Here is a 17,047-nt window from a genome sequence, read left to right as displayed (position 1 = left end):
TTGCGGGCCACAGTCCATAGGGTTGCAAAGCGTCGGACACAACAGAGCAACTATACCACCTACCACCCAGATCTCATATAGCTGTGAGAAAAAGAAAAAAAGGAGAGATTTTTTTTTTCCTTGTGATGAGAACTGTTAGGCTGTACTCTTTTTTAAAAAAAAAATAATTTATTTTAATTGGAGGCTAATTACTTTACAATATTGTAGTGGTTTTGCCATACATCGACATGAGTCAGCCATGGGTGTACATGTGTTCCCCATCCTGAACCCCCCTCCCTCCTCCCTCCCCATCCCATCCCTCACGGTCCTCCCAGTGCACCAGCCCTGAGCACCCTGTGTCACGCATCGAAGCTGGACTGGCGCCATCTCCAAGTTCCCCGTGTCTCATCCTGCAGTGGTAACTACAGCCGTCAACCCTGGACATTACAGCCTTGGTGCTTCTTTATCTTAAAACGGGAGCTTGTGTATTCCGACCACTTTCATCCAACCCCCCACGCCTCCTCCACCCTTCCACTTCTGGCTGCAGCAAATCTGATCTCTTCTACGGGTTTGCTGTTTTTTAAAAACGTACTTTTTATTGGGGTATAGATGGTACACAATGCTGTGTTAGTTTCTGCTGTACAGCAAAGTGACTCTGCTAAACATATACACATATCCCGTCATTTTCAGATTCGTTTCTGGCATAGCTCACTACAGAGTGTTGAATGGAGTTCCCTGTGCTATGCAGTAGGTTCCTACTAGTTATCTGTGTTTTATAGAGTAATGTGTAATTGTCAATCCCAATCTCCCAATGTATCCCTGCCCACCTCCTTACCCCTTGGTAACCATAAGTTGGTTCTCTACATCTGTGACTCTGTTTTGTAAAGAGGTTCCCTTGGAATTTTTTTTTTTTTTTTTAGATTCTACATATAAGTGATACAGTATGATTTTTAGATTCCATATGGATGTGAATACAGTATTTGTCCTTTTTTAAAACCAATCTCACTTAGCATTATGCCATCGAGGCCCACTCACTTTGTCACAGACAGTAGGAATTTCCTTTTCAGCAGCTGGGTAATATTCTACCACATACCTGCACCTACATACCAACTTGTCTACCCATTTGTGTGCATGCGATTGCTTTGGTTGTTCCTGTGCCTTGACTCCTGTATACAGTGCTGCTGTGAAGGTAGGGTTGCAGTAACTTCTCTGAATCCTTCCGACTGTCAGCTTGGTTCAGTCCTTCCACTGAGCTTGCAGCATTGGTTGGCTAAGAACACGCCTGCCAGCCTGCAAATGCCAGCCTGTTCCCTTGCCAGTTGAGTGATTATGGCTGGGTTCTTCAGCTAGTGTGTGCCTCAGTTTCCTTGGGTATAAAGTAGAGATGAGCTGGGAGACTTCTTTGCACACATATCCAGCCCCTAATTGGATGTTTGTGAAGCATAGTTAATGCAAGAACAGAAAACCTGAAGATGTTTCTCGCTCAGTCTTGTCTGACTCTTTGCGACCCCATGGACTGTAGCCCACCAGGCTCCTCTGTCCATGGGATTGTCCAGGCAAGAATACTGCAGTGGGTTGCCATTCCTTGCTTCAGGGGGTCTTCCTGACCCAGTGATAGAAGCCTGGTGTCCTGCATGACAGGCAGATTCTTGATTGTCTGAGCCACTAGGGGATCCTGGAGAACCAGAATTTTTCAGCGAATTTGTACATATGTAGAGTTGACTCATTGGAAAAGTCTGTGATGCTGGGAGGGATTGGGGGCAGGAGGAGAAGGGGACGACAGAGGATGAGATGGCTGGATGGCGTCACTGACTTCCATGGACGTGAGTCTGAGTGAACTCCGGGACTTGGTGATGGACAGGGAGGCCTGGTGTGCTGCGATTCATGGGGTCTCAGAGTCGGACACGACTGAGCGACTGAACTGAACTGAACTGATCTGTCCACTATAATGGCCAGTACATCGCTAATGTAGAGTGTCTGTAACATAAGTGTCTATATGTCATAGTGCAAGGGTCAGCTTAGGAAATGCGACCAAGGCTCTATCACTTCTGACAGTTCCTAATATGGCTTTAACAAAAGGGAGTTTTGAGAAATGGAATATTGTTTTTTAAATTGAAGTGTAGTTGAGTTACAGTGCTGAGTTAGTTTCTGCTGTACAGCAAAGAGATTCAGTTACACACACACACACATATTCGTTTTCATGTTCGTTTCCATGGTGGTTTATCACCGGATGTTGAATGTGGTCCCCTGTTCGGTACAGTAGGAACTTGCTTGTCTGTTCTAAATACAGTCGTTTCCATCTGCTAACCCCAAGGTCCTATTCCATCCCTCCCCCTACCCTTAGGTGGCCACACATCTGGTCTCTGTGCCTCTGAGTCTGTTTCTCTTCCATAGATAAGTTCCTTTGAGTCGTGTTTTGGATTCCACATTTAAGTGATATCACGTGACACTTGCCTTTCCATTTCTGAATCATTTCACTTAGTATCACCAGCTCTCAGTCCATCCACTTGCTGCAAATGACAATATATCAGGAATGGTATTTTTTTTTAAGTATTTCCTTCTCCTTTATTCCTAAGCTTTGTCTTTTTCAGCCTGAGTCGTCAACTGGATTTTTAGCATCCCACTTGATTTACAGAAATTAATCATCAAAGTAGCATTAAAATGCATTTCTTGGAACAGGCTCTCAGAACAGCCAAAGACAATAGCATAATTCTTTTTTTAACGTCAGATAAAGGAAAAAGTAAGTGCCTTTCTCTTCTCAAGTCACAAATAGGTCAGGTGTATGCAGAGGGGGAAAAAAAATCTAGGTGAAAAACTTAAAGCTGTGCAAGGTAACGCAGTTAGACAGGTGTTTTAGCCGGTCCACATCAGCAGGAAGCTACGTGAGAGTCACTAATTACTTCCCATTTTCATGTCAGGGGGATGTTTGACATTGTGTAGATGTGGCTTGTAAGTGGAGATAATTAGGAAAGATTATTAGATAAGTATCTCCCTGACAAGGATTAATTGAAAACAATTTAGTATTTTGTGAAAACGGATAAACGAGAGTGGATTTCTGGCAACATGTGTTTCTCTCCCAGCTTAAGAAATTCTCCAATAGAATAATCCTGTGGAGGGTTAAGAAATTTTCCACGTTTCGAATAATACTATTTGCTTGGCATGCCTTACAAGTTAGAAAACCTGTTCTCTAAGGAAGAGAATTTCCCACTGCATTTGTCATCTTCCAGAATATGAGTTTTAACTCATTTGGCAGTTTATAATTTTTTTCCATTACTAGAACAAGTCCCAGTGACATCCTTTCTGTTACATCACTCAGTTGTGTGTGACTCTTTGTGACCCCATGGACTGCAGCATCCCAGGCTTCCCTGTCCTTCAACATCTCCGGAGTTTGCTCAAATTCATATCCATTGTGTTGGTGATGCTATCTACCCATCTCATCCAAGTCACTTCAGTTCAGTCGCTCAGTCGTGTCCAACTCTTTGCGACCCCATGAATCGCAGCACGCCAGGCCTCCCTGTCCATCACCAACTCCCAGAGTTCACTCAGACTCACGTCCATCGAGTCAGTGATGCCATCCAGCCATCTCATCCTCTGTCGTCCCCTTCTCCTCCTGCCCCCAATCCCTCCCAGCATCAGAGTCTTTTCCAATGAGTCAACTCTTTGCATGAGACAGCCAAAGTACTGGAGTTTCAGCTTTAGCATCAGTCCTTCCAAAGAATGATGCTACAGCTGAAACTCCAGTACTCTTAATATGTATTAAAAACCACATTTGCTATCTATGCATGTTTATAAGCAATATTTTAAAAAAAAACTGTTGGAAACTTGAGGTGCAGGTTAATCTGCTAGAGTATGTGTGTGTGTCCAAAAATTTGCTCGTTATTTGTTCAGTATCCCACCACCCACAAGGGCTTCCATTGTGGCTCAGCTGGTAAAGGACCTGCCTGCAATACTGGAGACCTGGGTTCGATCTTTGGGTTGGGAAGATCCCCTGGAGAAGGGAAAGGCTAGGCATTGCAATATTCTGGCCTGGAGAATCCCATGGACTATATACAGTCCATGGGGTCGCAGAGTTGGATGCAGCTGAGCGACTTTCCCTTTCTTTCATCCCACCCCCAGGACGTGTAATAGCTTCATTTGCTGCCAGAGACACTGCTGGTTTGGACACTTGCTTATTTTGCATATTGTCTTAGTGAAACTTTCAACCTCCTTAGTGTTCAGTGACCTCACGAGTAATAATCGTATTGTGTCTATGTGCTGCTGCTGCTAAGTCACTTCAGTCGTGTCCGACTCTGTGCGACCCCATAGACAGCAGCCCACCAGGCTCCTCTGTGTCTGTGTGGGTGTACTTAATTGTTCAATTGTGTCCGACTCTTTGCGACCCCATGGACTGTAGCCCAGCTCCTCTGTCCATGGGATTCTCCAGGCAAGAATACTGGAGGCGGTTGCCTTTCCCTTCTCCGGGAGATATTCCCAACCCAGGCATCGAACCCAGGTCTCCTGCATTGCAGATGGATTCTTTACTGTCTGAGCCGCCAGGGAAACCCAATAGTATTTTATCTCCTGTGAATGTCTTTTCATATTATAGTAATTTGGGTCTAAGCTACTGTATACGAAATAATTAGAAAATAGAAAACATGGGTATGTTCTTGTAACCTCAGTTTCATGGCCATTCACTGTTGGCCTCATTACCAGTATCTGTCACCGGAAGATTAAATTTCTTCAGTGTTATGAAGGGGAGTCGATTCCTGTCTGTCTGGTTTCTTGCTTGCTTGTCCTAAACCAGGCTGTTAGTATTAACGAATTACATTCATTAATGTTGGTACAATGAATTCCTGTTATGTTTTTTCTCTTTTATGGTTAACCAGGTTGTTGGTGTAATGAATTAGTTTCATGTTTTGCTCCCTTTATAGTTAACCAGGATGATTCTGTAACGAATTAATATCGTGTTTTACTCCCTTTATGGTTAACCAGGATGATTCTGTAATGAATTAATTTCTTGTTTTCTCCTTATAGTTAAACATGAATCAGTTTCATGTGTTACTCCCTTTACAGTTAACCAGGCTGTTTCTATAATGAATTAATTTCTTGTTTTCTCCTTTATAGTTCGACATGAATTAATTTCATGTGTTACTCCCTTTACAGTTAAGCGGGCTGTTTCTGTAATGAATTAGTTTCATATTTTCTCCTAATCAATTAGTTTCATGTTTTTTCCTTTACGGTTAAACACGACTTCCTTTCATGTTTTACCTCCTTTATGGTCAAGGAGGCTGTTTCTGTAATGAGTTAGTTGCGTGTTGAAGGCGATGGCACCCCACTCCAGTACTCTTGCTTGGAGAATCCCATGGACGGAGGAGCCTGGAAGGCTGCGGTCCAGGGGGTCGCTGAGGGTCGGACACGACTGAGCGACCTCACTTTCACTTTCTCCTTATGCTGCCTGCAGGGACAGACAGACTGCAGTGAAAAGCGAACAGAAGCTGATACTCCGTTCAGTTCGGCTGTCAGGACCACAGAGAGTTTGTGAGCCGTGCAAAACAATAGCCCTGTGTCAATAGATCAGACCTACAAATCACCGGGGAGTTTGCAGACAGAAAGTGTGAAAAAGAGCTGTCTGTTCATGCCCTCACCCCTTGTTAGGATGAAATGAAGCTGAGATACAAGGTCGTCTCTGTCTCATTAATTCAGTCGAATATTCTATGTAGGCTTGGAAAAGTAAGTTTCTACAACTGGAAACAGATTTTTAAAAATACAAAAAAAAAAAAAATTCTTGGCAGATTTCACATGTCTGATGATTTGGAGTGGTGATGTTGGAGGTTGGTGTATAGTTTGTTCAGTATCTGTGTGTGTCAGTGTCTCTGTGTGTGTATGATTTAGGAGGAAAATCCACAAGAAAAACCACCCATAATCCCCTCAAGATCCCGTGTGTCCGCATTTTCTGGAAAAAGCCAAATTGCGCATGGAGATGACTAGACCATGCCTTCCTCCCAGAGTCCCCAGGTACTTTGAGTTTTCCCTTCACTGGGACACGGCCTTGTCTGACGTGACTGCCGTCCCTTGTACAATCCTGGAGTTTCCCCTGGGGAAGAGGGTTGTGTGCCCATCTGAAAGGGAGGAAAACTGAGAGTACTGATTTGTCTCAAGCCAAGGAGCTTTTGTAGTCCGTTTCCACGAGTTCTGAAAATGACACGTCCCCAAGCACTCCTTTTGCCTTAAGACGGGTGCTTTGAGCTGTGTTGTGTTCTGTTTTATGACGGGACATAATCCATCATCCCATCCAAAAGCGGACACGTTCACCTCACCTGCTGTATCTTCAGTGTGGTTCTAACTCGAGCCGGATCCTCTGTGGGTCTTTAGAGCCCAGTGGGGAATCTCTGTGTATTTTTTCTTCTCTCCTCCATTTCTTATTCTCCTCGAAGCCTTCTTGGAAGGTTCATTGAGAAATAGTGATGAGTCATTGTTTGTACTTAGCGTACACATGGTTTTGGGTGAATCCAACAGAGGTCCATCTAGTCAAAGCTGTGGTTTTTCCAGTAGTCGTGTATGAATGTGAGAGTTGGACTATAAAGAAAGCTGAGCGCCGAAGAATTGGTGCTTTTGAACTGTGCTGTTGCAGAAGAGTCTTCAGAGTCCCTTGGACTGTGAGGAGATGAAACCAGTCAATCCTAAAGGAAATCAGTCCTGAATATTCATTGGAAGGACTGATGCTGAAGCTGAAACTCCAGTACTTTGGCCACCTCATGAGAAGAGCTGACTCACTGGAAAAGACCCTGATGATGCTGGGAAAGATTGAAGGCGGGAGGAGAAGGGGACGACAGAGGGTGAGATGGTTGGATGGCATCACAGACTCAATGGACATGAGTTTGAGCAAGCTCTGGAAGTTGGTGATGGACAGGGAAGCCTGGCGTGCTGCAGTCCATGGGGTCACAGAGTCAGACACGACTGAGCCACTAAACCAACAAAAAAGATGATGTATAGAAATATAAGGCCTTTGATGGGAAAGTACATGAGTCCCAGCAAAAACTAAAGTTTCAGAAAGGCATCAGTAGGCACAGTGAATTCAAGCAGGGAGTGCTTTAAGTTTCCACGGAGAAAAGAAAAAAAAGAAAGAATTTGAAAGTTATCTTTTCTATTGAGGATCCATGATGGAAATGTTCCCATCAGTCTTGAGATGACGAGCCAAACATCCAGTCCTTTACCGTGAGATGAAGAAACTCTTTCCGAGTTTCTGAAAGCTAAGCTTCTTGTTCGTTACTTCTCTAGGTGGACCAAGACATAAAATGTACAGAATGGTGAGAGAGGGAGAGATAAATAAAAACCACGACACAACTACAGGGAGCTGCTTTGGTGGTGCAATTCAACATGCAAAGTACGCACTTGGGTTTTTGTTTCCTTTTTTGCATAGCTCTATTTTTGACATTGGAGGATTCATAAATGGAATTACATCCGAAGGAATGCTAATGCCTATTTTTCTTCTTAACAGACTGTGCAATAAAATCTATGTCAAAGAGCCCAAGTTTCCTTTCTTACCAAATTCAAATATACTTATCTTCTGAAATTAGGAAAAAAAAATTATTAAGAGCTTTGCTGCTCGTCCCAAATCTTTACCTAGTGAAATACTTTCATAATGTTATATTTTAGACTCCAGAAGTCTTATGATATCACTATAATATTAATTTCCTACATTTTGACACATAGCTTAGGGACTTCCCTGGCAGTCCAGTGGTGAAGACTCCACTTTCCAATGCAGGAGGCGTGGGCTTGATCCCTGGGAGGGAAATAAGGTCCCACATGAAGCTTGGGTGCATCCAAAAATTAAAAAAAAAAAAAAAAAGTTTAAATTAAAAAAACAGAGTAGTAAATTGTAGAGAGGAAATTGTCTCTTCCCTAAGAAAATTAAATTGATAAAAACATAAGAAAGCTCAATTCAATATTTCCTTTGGAGTTTAAGTCAGGTAATGAGATTTGCATATTGTATAAGGATGTTTACCTTCCTCTTCCTCCACCTCCCAAAGAAAGGGATCCTACGACCCAGTGATCATACTACCCGGGAGTGACCGGGGAATTCAACCAGCAGGTGAATCACAGAGTTACGAGGTCCTCCCTAGGCTGCTGTGGATAGCCTGTCCGTTAATTATCTGACTCTTGGTTGGCTGTCTTGGTACCAAGAGTCATAGCCAGTGTCAACCAATAGGCGTGTGTTTTCATTGATCATGACATGCGCGTGGCAGTCATATTATTATTTTTTTTAATTGGCGGATAAGGGCTTTACAATATTGTGTTGGTTTCCACTGCTCAGCAATGTGAATCAGCCATATGTATACATGTACCTTCTCCCTCTTGAGCCCCCCACCCACCCCCCCATCCACCCCTCTAGGTTATCACAAAGCACCGAGCTGAGGCCCCTGTGCTATACATAGGAGCTTCCCACTAGCTGTCTGGTTTAGGCACGGTGCTGTATATGAGTGGGTTTCTGTGGTGGCCCAGATAGTAAAGAATCTGCCTGCACTGCGGGAGATGCAGGTCCAATCCCTGGGTCAGGAAGATCCCCTGGAGAAGGGCACGGCAACCCATTCCAGTATTCTTGCCGGGAAAATCCCATGGACAGAGAAGCCTGGTGGGCTACAGTCCATGGGGTCGCAAAGAGTCAGACACGACTGAGCGACTGACATCATTTTCAGTATATATATATATATCAGCATTTTTTTGGGGGGCAAATGCAGGTAATTCTTGGCTCATCTATATTGAACCTGAAATATTTTCATACTTTAAAAAAAAAACTAATATAGATCCAATACGAATTACAGAATGAGAAAGAAAATAGATTTCCTCTGCTTCCTGCGACAAGCAGATCACGTGCACCAAGGAGGAAGCATTTTGCAGCTGAGACTTCGATTTCCCCACAGGAAACCCTCTGCACGACAATAACCAGCTTCAGTCTTCTGAAGCTGCGTGTTTCCCCAAAATAGCAAACCCCAGAGGTGTTCCAGGGGAAGGAAGCAGAAAATTGTGACGGAACGGCCAGCACCCTAATGTGCTTGCATTTCGGGGATAGCAGTGGGTTGCCCGGCTTTAAATGCAGTCGTCTATAATTTGATTTCATGGAGATGGAATCATTTCCCAGGAATTAATTAAAGTTCACAGGTAGGAAAAAGAGTTGAGCTTAACATCTCAGAGGGCTTTCTCTAGACTTAGGAGAAAATGCTCTTCCTCTAGCCTTTTTTTTTAAAATTAAGGTTGTGCAATTATTATTATTATTGTGTGTGTGTTAGCCACTCAGTCGTGTCCAACTCTGTGCGACCCCATAGACTGTAGCCCGCCGGGTTCCTCTGTCCGTGGGATTTTCCAGGCAAGAGTACTGGCGTGGGTTGCCATGTCCTTACCAGGGGATCTTTCCGACTCAGGGTTCGAACCTGGGTCTCTTATGTCTCCTGCATTGGCAAGCAGGTTTTTATTACTAGTGCCGAGAAGCCCATTATTGTTGTTACTTTTTTTTTTATTATTTATGTTATTTATTTAGGGCTGCACACAGGTTTTCGCTAGTTGCTCTGCTCGGGCTCTTTCTTGCCGAGGTTTCTCCTGTTGTGGAGCATGGGCTCAGTACTTGTGGTGTATGGGTTTAGTTACTCTGTGGCATGTGGAATCTTTGCAGACCAGGGATTGGACTCTGGTCTCCTGCATTGGTGGGATGACTCTCCTCATCACTGAGACCCCAGGGGAGGCCCCTTATTATTATAATTACTATGGTCATGGTTGAAAGTAAATGAGCTATGAGGAGGTAGCGTGAGGTGTCTGGGGGCACAGGAGATGTGGTGGGGGGATATAGTCTGGGAGTATATAAATGCTTATTGGGATTCCCTGGTGGTGCAGTGGTAAAGAACCTGCCTGCTAAGGCAGGATTCATAATAGATGTGGGTTCTAGCCCTGGGTTGGGAAGATCCCCTGGAGAAGGAAATGGCAACCCACTCCAGTAATTGCCTGGAGCATCCCATGGACACAGGAGCCTGGCGGGCTACAGTCCACGGGGTCGCAAAGAGTCGGACATGACTGAAGCGACTTAGCACACACAGAATGTCAGTTGGAATCTTTTAAAACCTTTGAGACCATGCCTTGGCTATGCATTCTTCAGACTTTTTTCTTGTCACATGTTTTGAGTTTACCTGAGTAGACGTTGAATTGTGTCCTCCCCCTCCCCAAACTCTGCAAAGATATGTTGAAGTTTTAGCAGCCCCCCAATACATATGAATGACACCTTATCTTGAAATAGGGCTTTCACAAACCTCATCAAGGTAAAAATGAGGTCATAGTGTATTAGCTGCTGCTGCTGCTGCTAAGTTGCTTCAGTCGTGTCCGACTCTGTGCGAACCCATAGACGGCAGCCCACCAGACTTCTCCGCCCCTGGGATTCTCCAGGCAAGAACACTGGAGTGGGTTGCCATTTCCTTCTCCAATGCATGAAAGTGAAAAGTGAAAGTGAAGTCACTCAGTCGTGCCCGACTCTTACCGACCCCATGGACTGCAGCCCACCAGGCTCCTCCGTCCATGGATTTTCCAGGCAAGAGTACTGGAGTGGGGTGCCATTGCCTTCTCCAACTGTACTAGCAGGGCCCCTAAATCTGTTATAACTGGTGTCTTTATAAGAAGAGTTAGTGTATTCATTCAGAAATTTCTATTTATGATAAAAATGGGCAGAAAATCAGAATAGGTGTTTTATGAAGAAGCCATAACACAAGGTCAGTGGGTACTTGAAAAGATGCTCGACATCTTTAATTATCAGGGAAATGCAAGTCAACACTGGGAGATGTACTTTCACACCTGTTAGAACACTTGATATTGAAAAGACAGCGTTGGCAAGGATGTGGACAAAAGCGAACGCCTGTTTGCTGTCAGTAGGAATGTAAATCGGTACAGCCACTATGGAAAACAGTATGGAGGTTCCTCAAAAAAAGAAAAAAAGAGAGCAGCCATAAGATTCATCAGACCTGCTTCTGAGTATTTATCCAAAGAAAGCAAAAGATACTACCTTGGGAAGATGTATGCACCCCTGTATTCATTGCAGCATCGGTTACAATAGCCAAGATATGGACAGTCCATCATCAGATGAAGTCAGGGTCCGTCAATGGATGAAGTCAGTGTCCGTCAGTGGAGGAAATCAGTGTCCATCAGTGGAGGAAATCAGTGTCCATCAGTGGAAGAAAGGACAAACAAGATGTGATCGATACATTCAGTGGGATATTACGCCACCATTGAAAGAAGGAAATCCTGCCATTGGCGACAATATGGACGGACCTCAGTGGCGATATGTTTAGTAAAGGAAGTCCGACAAAGACAAATACTGTGTTTTTTTCAGTTATGTGTCAAATCTGAAAAGCAAAACCAGAAAAAAAAAAAAGACAGTCAAGCTCATACTGAGCGCAGACTGATGGTTATGTGGTAGGGAGTTGGGAGTGGGAGAAATAAAACATAAGAACCCTGTAAATCTCACTTTCTTCCTTTCTACGACTGTATAAAAAGAAAGAAAACTAGCTTGTGGGAAGCTGTCCCTTCTGTGTGAGCTTTGTCCATGGAGTCCTAGTGAAGCGTTTGCATCAGCATTTCAGAAGGAACTAATATAGGAGTCCTGGGTGTTCATTGGAAGGACTGATGCTGAGGCTGAAACTCCAATACTTTGGCCACCTCATGCGAAGAGTTGACTCATTGGAAAAGACTCTGGTGCTGGGAGGGATTGAGGCAGGAGGAGAAGGGGACGACAGAGGATGAGATGGCTGGATGGCATCACCGACTCAATGGACATGAATTTGGGTGAACTCCGGGAGTTGGTGATGGACAGGGAGGCCTGGCATGCTGCGATTCATGGGGTCGCAAAGAGTTGTACAGACTGAGCGACTGAACTGAATATAGGAGGGAAGATAGTCAAACACATCACCAGCAACGCTTGGTCTTTGTTTTGTCTTGAGCAAAATGTTCTTCAATCTGGAGAGTGGATCTTAAAAAAAAAAAAACAAATCTTAGCAGAAGTGTTCATACCTTTCGTATGAGAAGATCGTGAATTTAATAAACAGGGGTTGAGCCCTTACATTGGGAGAAGGAGGAGAAAAAAGGAGAAGGAGGAAGACAGAGGAGAAATAGGAGGAAGAGAGAAGAGGTCAGTGGAAGTGGGTTTCAGGGAGGGGATGAGATCGGAATGGAGCCCACAGAGATTCAGAGGGAAAATAGCTATGACGATGGAGGCAGAGACTCAGAGATGGAAGGGGTGCGTCTCCAAGCCAAAACCCACCAAGGACGGACACCGACAGCTCCGAGCTGAGAGAGGGACATGGAACAGAGCTTCCCTCACAACCCAAGGAAGGAACCCAGCCTGTGACCCCCTTACCACTGCACGTCTGTCCTGCAGAACCGTGTGACCATCACATTCTCGTCGCTTAAAGCCACCTCGTTGGTCAGACTTCCCTGGGGGCTCAGATGGTAAAGTGTCTGCCTACAATGCGGGAGACCTGGGTTCCATCCCTGGGTCGGGAAGATCTCCTGGAGAAGGACATGGCAACCCCCCTCCAGTATTCTTACCTGGAAAATCCCATGGACGGAGGAACCTGGTAGGCTACAGTCCACGGGGTCGAAAAGAGTTGGACACGACTGACTTCAGTTTTAGTTGGTGGTCATCTGTGCCAATTGTCCTAATAATCTTTTTCTTTTTTTGTTTAACACCCAAAGCATTTTGCGTTGAGGTATAGCCGATTAATGATGGTTTCAGGTGGACAGGAAAGGGAGTCAACTGTATGTATATGTGTATCCATTCTCCCCCAAACTCCTCTCCCATCGAGGCTGCCACATGACATTGAGCAGAGGTCCCTGTGCTGTCCAGCAGGTCCTTTTTGGTTCTCCATGTTAAATACAGCAGTGTGTCCGTGTCCATCCCAAACTCCCTAACTATCCCTTCATCCCATCCTTCCCCCTGGTGACCATAAGGTTATTACAGAGGATTGAGCAGAGGTCCCCGTGCTGGAAAGCAGGTCCTTGTGGGTTCTTCATGTTAAATACGGCAGTGTGTACATGTCCATCCTTTCAAACTTCCCAAATATCCCTTCCCCCATCCTTCCCCCTGGTGACCATAAGGTTATTACAGAGGATTGAGCAGAGTTCCCTGTGCTGGACAGCAGGTCCTTGTTGGTTATCCATTTTAAATATCAACTGTGCTAGGAATCTTAATACAACCTGGACTGCATATTTTCTATCTGCACCTCCTGCTGAGGTCAGAAGAAGCTAGAACAACTGTCCTCCACCTTCACGCTTCCTAAAACCATCTCTCTCTCTCTCTCTGGGAAACCGTCCTGAGACCCTCACAGTCTTCTTCCCCTCTGCTCAGCAGAGAAGAATGTCTTGTCTTCCCATCCCCCAAGAAACGAAATTGTGTTTGAATGACTTTTCAGCATACTCCACTGGGAGCTTGTGAAACTGACAAGTTCCCTTCCTCATTTTCTCTATTTAGTGGACTCTGCAGCAAGCACAGAAGGTCAGGCTCAGTTGCTGCTTTCTGCTTACTGGGCTCTTTTTTTAATTTTGGTTATGCTTGGTCTTCATTGCTGGCCGAGGGTTTTATTCTAGTTGCAATGAGTGGGGGCTACTCTCTAGTTGTGGGGGGTGGGCTTCTCACTGCAGTGACCTCTCTTGCTGTGGAGAATGGGTTTTACACATATGGGCTTCAATCGTTGAGGCTCGGGGTTTCAGTAGATGTGAATCACGGGCTTAGTTGCTCTGAGGCGTGTGGAATCTTCCCGGACCAGGGATTGAACCCACGTCCCCTGCATTGACAGGCAGATTCTTATCCACTGTGCCATCCCTGGGCTTTTTATGGGTGGGTTCTCGGGATGGTGGTCATACCTGGTTTTCCTTTGACCATGCAGCTCTGTAAATCCAGGGGGTGCCACTGGTAACCTTGCTTCACTGACTTTCTTTGGCTTGGTTGTTAACCTTTCCTACTCTGTGAGCTCTGACACAAGCAAAAACACAGTTATTCACCTGTCTTCACTGATCTCATGAATACTTATTTATTGTTGTTGCTCAGTTGCTCAGTCATGTCTAACTCTTTGTGACCCCAAGGACAGGCTTCCCTGTCTTTCACCATCTTCCGGAGTTTGCTTCCTCTCAACGTCCATTGAGTCGGTGATGCCATCCAACCATCTCATCCTCTGTCGTTCCCTTCTCCTTCTGCCCTCCATCTTTCCCGGGATCAGGGTCTTTTCAAGTGAGTCTGGATCAGGGGCTTTTCCACTGAGTCAGCTCTTTGCATCAGGTGGCCAAAGTATTGGAGTTTCAGCTTCAGCATCAGTCCTTCCAGTGAGTATTCAGGATTGACATCCTTTAGGATTGACTTGTTTGGTCTCCTTGCTGTCCAAGGGACTCTCAAGAACACTTACTGGTCAGCTTCTAATTATCAGTCCACTTGGCTGAATGTGGTCGCTACCCCTGTCCTTGTTACCACACAGGAGAAACCAGACAGCTGCCTGGAATAATCGTTTAGTTTAATGAACACGGCACTGTCATGAGTCAGAGAGATACACAGATATTCAGAGAGACACTGACTCTCGACGCAGGGTCAGAATCCACTCGGGAGGAACTTGAAGGACATGCAGTTGACCCTGTTGCTGTGGGGAGGGGTACTTTTGAGAGCATGAATCACAGCTTCAACGATGGAGCCCGGAGGCTGACGTTCAGATCGATTCTCTTAGAGGAGCGTTATCGTTTAAAGAGATGGAGCGAGTGAATTGGAAGTGTTTGCTCAGCTGAGGAACTGAAGTGCGGCTGCTGTGGTCAGTGAATTGCAGGTCAGTGTGTTCCCGGCATCAACTGAGCTAAAGAGAGTATTGACAGACGTGCTTTTAGGAAAAATTGAGAAGCCCAACATGGTATTGAACTGAAAGAGTGCCCCTGCTGCTTTGTGGAGATGTGAAGCAGGAGTGGGCAGTGTAACTCGGAGGCTGGATCCTTCCTGCCATTGAAAAAAAATAAAAGCGAATGGAACACGGCAAACCCACAAATTGGCCTGTTTTCTGTGGCTACGCTCGCACTGCAGTGGCAGGGTTGAATAGATGCAGCAGAGGCCACGTGGTTTAAGAATGTAAAATACTGTTCTTCGTAGAAAACGAAGGGTTTGTGGACCCTCCATGTGAAGGAATGAGTTCGTGAAGGCATTTGGGCATCTTCTCATAAGCACACAGAAATGAAGGACAGAATCCAGAGGTTCATGTTCTGGAACACTTGCTCCCAAACTAACTGGCGCTTTTTCAATATGCGTGTGACCCTATCCGTGTTCCCATTGGCTCACTCATTTAGGGAGGGTGGGCCCTGGTGGCTCAGTGGTAAAGAATCTGCCTGCCAAAGCAGGAGATGCTGGTGCAATCCCTGGGTCAGGAAGATTCCCCTGGAGATGGAAAGGGCCACCCACTCCAGTCTTCTTGCCTGGGAAATCCCTTGGACAGAGGAGTCTGGTGGGCCACAGTCCATGGGGTCACAAAGAGTCAGACACAATTGAAGTGACAACTTAGCACGAGTGGGCCCCAAGAAGCTGTATTTGCTGGCAAAGATCTTTTCTGTAAAAGTCATAAACAAGATGTATTTGTCTGTAAAAACTCCAGGAGTTGGTGATGGACAGGGAGGCCTGCAGTCCATGGGGTTGCAAAGAGTCGGACACGACTGAGCAACTCAACTGAACAGAGCTGATGGCTATATGAACACCATCTTTCATGACGGGACTAAATATATGAAGAGTCGGCACAAACAGGACCTCACAAAATTCAGCCTGGCTCGTTTTGTTTTTTCAGAAATGATTTTTAAAATAAAAAAAAATTTTTTTTTCTTTTGAGATATTATGTTGGTTTTCTTCGTACAATAGTGCAAGTCCGTTGTAATTATACATACGTGCACTCACTCCTGAGCCTTCCTTTGCCCCCATCCCACCCCTCCAGGTCATCACGGAGCACCAGCCTGGGCTCCCTCTGCTACACGGCAACTTCTCACCGGCTGTCCATCCTACAGTTGATAGCGTATATATGTTGATGCTGCTTTCTCCATTTCCCGTACTCTCTCCCTCCCCCTCTGTGTTCCCAAGTCCATTCTCTATATTTGCATCTCCATTCCCTCCCTGCAAATAGTTCATCAATATCATTTTTCTAGATTCTCTCTCTATATATGCTGCTGCTGCTGTTGCTAAGTCGCTTCAGTTGTGGCCGACTCTGTGCGACCCCATCGACGGCAGCCCACCAGGCTCCTTCGTCCCTGAGATTCTCCAGGCAAGAACACTGGAGTGGGTTCCCATTTCCTTCTCCAATGCATGAAAGTGAAAACTGAAAGCGAAGTTGCTCAGTCATGTCTGACTGTTAGTGACTCCTTGGACTGCAGCCTACTAGGCTCCTCCATCCATGGGCTTTTTCCAGGCAAGAGTCTTAATATGCATTAGTTTTTTCTCTTTCTGACATTTTCATTCTGTACGACAGGCTCTAGGCCCATGTACCTCACTAGAACTGACTCAAATTCTTTTTTTATGGCCAAGTAACCGTCCATTGTACATATGTACCACACTTTCTTTATGCAGTCACCTGGACTTGATATGTTCCTAAACCAAAGATAAACAAGTATTCCTTTCTGCCAATAGGGAAAAAATAGGAAAAAGAATCATTAAAGAAACCAGGGTCTATATACAGTAACTTTTTGGAGAGACCTTCAAGAAGGTCAAGTTGTGTATTATATCTGTAGGCAGTTTGATGAATGGATATGCCACAAGGGATTGTTAGAATAGAGCTTTGAATTTAAGTCATTTTAAACACAACTCTCACATGCTAGTAATAAAATCCACAACCAGCCCATGGATGATTAAATATAGTACGAGTAGGTGATTTTGGTGAAGTATGTAAATGAAGAATACCATGGTGATTAGTGGTGAGGAGGGGAACTATGATGGTGGTGATTGTAGTGATGATGAATTTGATGATACTCATGATGGTTTTGTGGTAACAAGGATGGTGATGGTGTTGCTGGTCGTGTTGATGGTCATGATTGTCATGATGATAGTGATGGTATG

At 44.9% G+C, this 17,047-nt stretch overlaps 1 protein-coding gene across 2 annotated transcripts in view; it reads left to right on the top strand.

Annotated features, from left to right (window-relative positions):
• LOC100300059 (neuroligin 4 X-linked) overlaps nt 1-17,047 on the top strand; it is a 394,985-nt gene that overhangs the window by 95,912 nt on the left and 282,026 nt on the right. The gene's annotated exons all lie outside the window — the stretch shown is intronic.

This window comes from Bos taurus, chromosome Y, assembly GCF_002263795.3.
Source record: "Bos taurus isolate L1 Dominette 01449 registration number 42190680 breed Hereford chromosome Y, ARS-UCD2.0, whole genome shotgun sequence".
In the NCBI taxonomy this organism is placed as follows: domain Eukaryota; kingdom Metazoa; phylum Chordata; class Mammalia; order Artiodactyla; family Bovidae; genus Bos; species Bos taurus.
The sequence above is the reverse complement of the archived record's forward strand: the minus strand, read 5'-3'. Positions and strand labels throughout refer to the sequence as shown.